Raw genomic sequence first — 6,063 nt, 5'->3', positions numbered from 1 at the left:
GGCACAGAAAGTGGTGAACAAAAATACTTTAGAACAGAAGGAAAAACATATAATATCATACAATACACAATCAGATAGGAAGACTGACTGCAGGAAAAGTATGCTGATGTGTTTCCTTTTTTTGCATTTCTTGGTAAAGAAATTAATTGAGCCTGGAACAAGGTCTGTAGCTACACTTAAAAATGCAATACATTTATATATACAAAATGCACAATTTATGCTAAACGTATTGCAAAAAATATAGATATTTCTTAATGTGGCCAGAGCAACGGTCACGGATTATCAAAGCATGTGTTCAAGACAAAGGATGCTGTCTAAAAGATTATGCTTTTTCTCTGTGTGTGTGACACGAGGTGTCAGAGATTAAATACACACCTCCTCACACACTCCTACATAAGGCAGGGTGTTTTCTCAGCCCGTCGGGCGTCTAAGGGTGCGTCTCTGTATGTTGATGCAGCTGTAAGACTCGATGAGTTCTCTCTCGCCTCACATTGATGGTTAGATAGTCTCACTGAGAAACATAGTAAGAGCTTTAGGTCACAACGGCCAAGAAAGGGAAAATCCCTGGAGAGACTCTGACACTGATGGTATATCACTGTGAGCGCGCCAAGCGAAGCTCTACCTCATATGTTTAGACTACGTTTAAAACGAACATAAATATCACACCAGCATCTCTAGTTCATGTTGTTTTGATAACTTACAACTTCCTGTAGGATTGAAGACCGGCTCTCACTGGAAGGGGTTTGATGTGCAAGAAATAAATATTATTTACTCACCTTCATGCTGTTCCAAACCTGCATGGTGCTATTTTTCTGTAAAACAAAAAGGGCATTTTAAAGAATCTCCTCACATCCCAACAGTTTATAGTTACAATGCAAAATCTAGTGGTTACATTTGAGAAGCTCAGATGTAAAAGCCGCTAAACGCCACCTTCGTAAAAAATTAGATAATGATATTAAAGCAACACTATGTAGTTTCCATGTAAAAATGACTTACAGCTCCCCATGTGGTTGAAAAGCGCAACAGTGCCTGGTATAAGACACTCTTCTGCAGGCAGGGGGAGGGGCGGAGCTGTGTTTCCTACCCTCCACCGCCACTTTCAGAGTGTGCTTGTAGCAGCTAGGAGGCTGCTCAGGTTGCAGCAACAGTACAATTTGTCCAGTTAAAAGTTGGTCTATCACTGAAATAATTTTAGAGACATTATTTAAAGGTAAAAAAAACTACATAGTGTTGCTTTAACTGCTCGCGGGACGTATTATGCTGGGCCATAGACTGTAAAAAAAGATGTACGACGCCTGTTCGTCCTCTTCCATTGGTGAAAAGTGAAGCCGCCAGTGTCCCGATATGGCGCTGACATCTTAGGTCTTGAGTCTGCGCAGTAGCGATTTCGGGGCCAGTCCTGCGCAGTAGTGAGCAGGAAGTAAAGCCGCGAAATCAAGACCCCGCCCTCGCTCTCGCAGAATGCGCATATCAAACGATATCACAGCTGTCAATCATGATGTGACACCACCGTTTTTATATCATTAAATAACTTACATTCTCACTTTCATCATTTCCAATGTTTCTAGTTGCATCTTTATTAATTTTGCAACTGTTTACTATGTCTTGTCAAAAGAAGTGGATTTTTGCCAAAAGAAGCATGCATGCACTTAGAGGGTTTTGCAGCAAAAGTCAAATTTGTTAAATTCCAATGAAATGACTAAAGTGACATTTGTAGAAATAAGGCAGACCAATTACTGACTCATAATATTTCCATTGCCATTAAAGTGCAAATGACTCAAACATAAGAGCCTCATAAAAATGCTAATTTATAAGAAAACATGTCAGACGCACTTAGAGGGTTTTGCATCTAAACTCCTCATTTACGCATTTACGCATACAAGTGCATTGAAAATATAAATTTCATCATTGTGTGTTCACAGGGAATCAAACCCACAACCCTTGTGGTGCTCACGCAAATCTCTACCAACAGAGTTATCACATTAAAGCGTTCCTTAGGCTTCTACGCAATATCCCAAAACTTATGAAGTCATACAATAGCTTTCTGATAGTCAGACTAAAATTCAAGTCAAATCAAATTACACAATTATTTTAAATGGATTCACAAGGCAAATTATTTCTTCAAAATCTCCCTCTTGAAAAATAAGCATGAAAGTTTAGAACAACATGAGGGTTTGAAAAACAGCGTTTCATTTTTTCTCCTTAAACACAAAATTAAGGCTGAAGCAAAGCATTTTGGGATATTCAGTGCATGTGTAATTTTACTGCATGACACAGAGATAAAGCATGATGTCATTCCTAAATCCATTTCACACAGTATGTCAAAGCAATGTAATGAAAAGTAAACAGGGCTAATGTATGGCGTGATCACACGCCCATGCATGCTCTTATCTATACTTAAAGCCATTTCTTGTGACCTTCGGTCCCCATTATATTAGATGTATCTTCAGGAGGTTTCTTTTAGGAATAAGTGGCTACAGAATATTTACAAACTTCCTGCTTCTCTTTGACTGCTTTATGTTGACATGGTGCTTATCTTGAGAGGTAGGAAAACATCTGGCCCCTGCGGCTCTATGCAGGAAACATATCGACTTTTCGGTCCCCCCATTTTAACGGACCCCTCCTAGAAACTGAATTCCAGGACAAAGAGGAAGTGACTAAATGCATCAAGCTGTTTTATTATCTCTTCAATTATATGACCTAATGGATGTCTTAGGAGGATCAGTATTGATTTCAATCTTTGACATGACCTTACTCAGTCAATATTAAAACTATCAAGGTTATTTTTCACAAAAACTTTCTTTACATTTTGTAAAATTAAGTTATGTAGAAAGCAGTAGGTCACAAAAAATTACTTAAGCTGGGTTTTCGAAGGCATGGTTAAAATTTTTATCCAAAAAGCCCAAATCAATGATCGTTAAGCAATTATTTTAAAGTTTAACTCTCGACATTCATAGTTTAAAATATATTCTAAAACCTTGTTAAATTATTTTAAAGTAGTAGGCCTTCTCCTAGGCCACAGTTCGTTCTTGTTCATTTTCTATGTGCATCATTGTTGCCTTTTTTTTACGTTTCTATTCTGAATAAACAAACAGCGCAGTTTACATGCTTCGTTCTTGTTGCATTAGTTCAATAAATTAATTCTGAACAGATTTCGTTCAAACAACTCTGAATTGTAATTGAGAACATCACAGTGCACTATTAAAACATTGTCAGGTTTAAATTGGGCTCGGGCTCACAATTATAGTTAATGTGTCGGTCGGGCCGGCCTCGGACACAATGTGCAGGGGTATTACATTTTGTACTGTATGACAACAACTGTTTAATTTGTTTCAATTAATTAGAAGACTCATATTTGAATTAAAATGACTGAGAATCATGTTAAACGCCATGCAATATTAAAAACGCATCCTCTAAGCAATTACATTTTCCTGTGGGTAGGCACATACATGACAAACATTCTCTATATCATTCACAGACAAAACAAATTGTCCCAAGGATATCCTTGCTTACGCATGTTTGTGGACACGCCTTTCTATCCATCTTTGCGTGAAAGTTTGACACAGCCATGTGCTACTCATATACTGTATGTCTGACCTAAGGGTGTGTCCATACATTTTAGACTACACAAACACGCACACATACATACCAAGCTATTCAGGCAAGAGTATTTTCTCAGCAAACATATGCTCGCTAACTTCTAGTGACCACGCCTGAGGCTTTTCATTTCACTACGTGTAAAATATGATACTCTTGAGTTTTATTAGGGAAGCTAACACATGCACGCAGACGATAACAGACACACATACTCTCGCAAACTGTGAACAGCCATAGTGTCAAGTTACGAACACTAAAAGACTTAATTTATGTCTAAGTATATAACTTATGAAAGTATCTCACACAATCCTTGACTGAGGTCATTCCAAGAAGCCTGTGAAGATTGGGGGGGGTACCTGTAAATCCTTACTGCGATATGTATCTCTTTGAAATATCATTCTTTAAAATATTTTTAAATCATAACATTTCACTGCAGTTCAAACAGATTTTCACACATAAGCAAAGTTTGCACCTGTTGCACATGCAAGACCCACACAACACGTGCATGCAGCGACAGGAATGCATGTGAACGCTAACACATCTACAGCTATGGATGCTGTGCAGTGACACAAATAGTACGTCTATTGATTGACCAATAAGCATGCAGGATTGGATTTATTCATTCCACATGTCATGTGCACACATAAATATTTGTATGTATATAAACACACATATGTAATATAGGGCTATTTATGTGTGCACATGACATGTGGAATGAATAAATCCAATATATATTTAAACAGAACAAGCACTGCTACTAAAAAATCAGTTTCATGAGAAAGATCAGGACATGAGCCATTATGAAAAAATATAACTATTGTTTATAAAGACTCTTGAGACAAATTTTGACCACAACATCTTACAAACGAAGACCATGTGAGTGTGCATCTGTCCCGAAAGCCAGAGGAAACTGGAAAAACATCTCTCTCTGTCTTTCTCTTTCTACCATGATGCAATGCACACATTTCCTGTTCTCCATAACACTCCAAAATCAAGCGTCATTTCAGCTCAACTCTTAACATGATCCAACATTCCTGTCTTTTGTAATCATTTGGTCTCTACATTCTGGCAATGAATTACAAATTAAGTGCACAAACGGTTTAAGTGTATTTTAACAAATTAACCCAAACATATCATTTTAGATATACCGTGCTTTGCTCAGATCTGTCATCAATGATTGTTTACACCATTTCATTCATATGATACATTTTTTCCATCAAAAGTGAAATGTCTTCCCCTAATCTCGCTTAAAGGGATAGTTCACCCAAAAATGAAAATTATGCCATCATTTATTCACTCTTATGTTGTTACAAACCTGTATAAATTAATTTTTCCTGAAGAACACAGAGGAAGATATTTTGAGGAATGTTTCTAACCAAACCGATTATAAGCCCTATTCACTTCCATAGTAGGAAAAAAGAATACTATGGAAGTGAAAGAGGCTCATGAACGGAAAGAAATGCAAAATTTGAAAGCATGTAATACGTGCAAAGATATGTCGAGAACAATTTGAACAAGTTGTGAAACTTCTAACGAGATCTTATGTATAGGGTCCAGAATGAAGACAAGCATAGTGTGAAATCATAACACTTACATCACAGCTTAAGAATGTTATCTGATTCATTTGTACTGGGTGTTTTTGTTGGTTAAATGGCGCCATCTGCTGTGACAAAAAGGTATTTTTAGAAAGGGCGCATGCATTTTCTTAACATGCAGCTGGAGTGACTGTGGAAATTTATTTAACTGTAAAATACATAAAATTAAAAGTGCACATCTCAATAAAAAAAATATTCATTTAATTCACTCAATTTTTTTAAGGTAAGTGATTGAGAATCAATTTATTTAAGCTACATAAACAAATGTTTTTTATTGTATTTTTCTATTTTGTTTTGTTTAAATTTTAAATTAGAAAAATAAAATAAAAACTTTTGTTTATGTAGCTTAAATAAATTGATTGCAACCAAAAATTGAGTAAACTGAATTAATAATTTTTCAGTGCTGTTACGATAAATAACACTGGAACGTCTCACTTATTCACAAAACCCTCATCACGCGCACCTCCTCACCATCACTGATTTATTTTAGGGAAAACGTTGCTTAACTTCCTAAAAAAACGTGTCTTTCTCCTATTCTCTTAATAATTAATTTAGCTATAACCATATATTATTAATTATTAATTAATTATTATTATGATTAAATTATTAGTAGAAAGAGCTTTATTCCGCACACGTTTTTTTTCTTAACAGGCGTCCAGTGCAGACATCTACATAATAAAAATAGGCCTAAAGAATAAAATACATAAATTTTAAAAAATATATAAGCAATAAAAACATAAACAAATAGAGACAATTGTACAGAAAAAAATACATCTTTAAATATATATATTCACAGAATATATGACATGTCCCGATATTAGCAGAAATATTTAAACTAACAATACGTTTTTGTAACTTAGCTGTAGTGTGT

Source organism: Misgurnus anguillicaudatus, chromosome 13, assembly GCF_027580225.2.
Source record: "Misgurnus anguillicaudatus chromosome 13, ASM2758022v2, whole genome shotgun sequence".
Taxonomy (NCBI): Eukaryota; Metazoa; Chordata; class Actinopteri; order Cypriniformes; family Cobitidae; genus Misgurnus; species Misgurnus anguillicaudatus.
The sequence above is the reverse complement of the archived record's forward strand: the minus strand, read 5'-3'. Positions refer to the sequence as shown.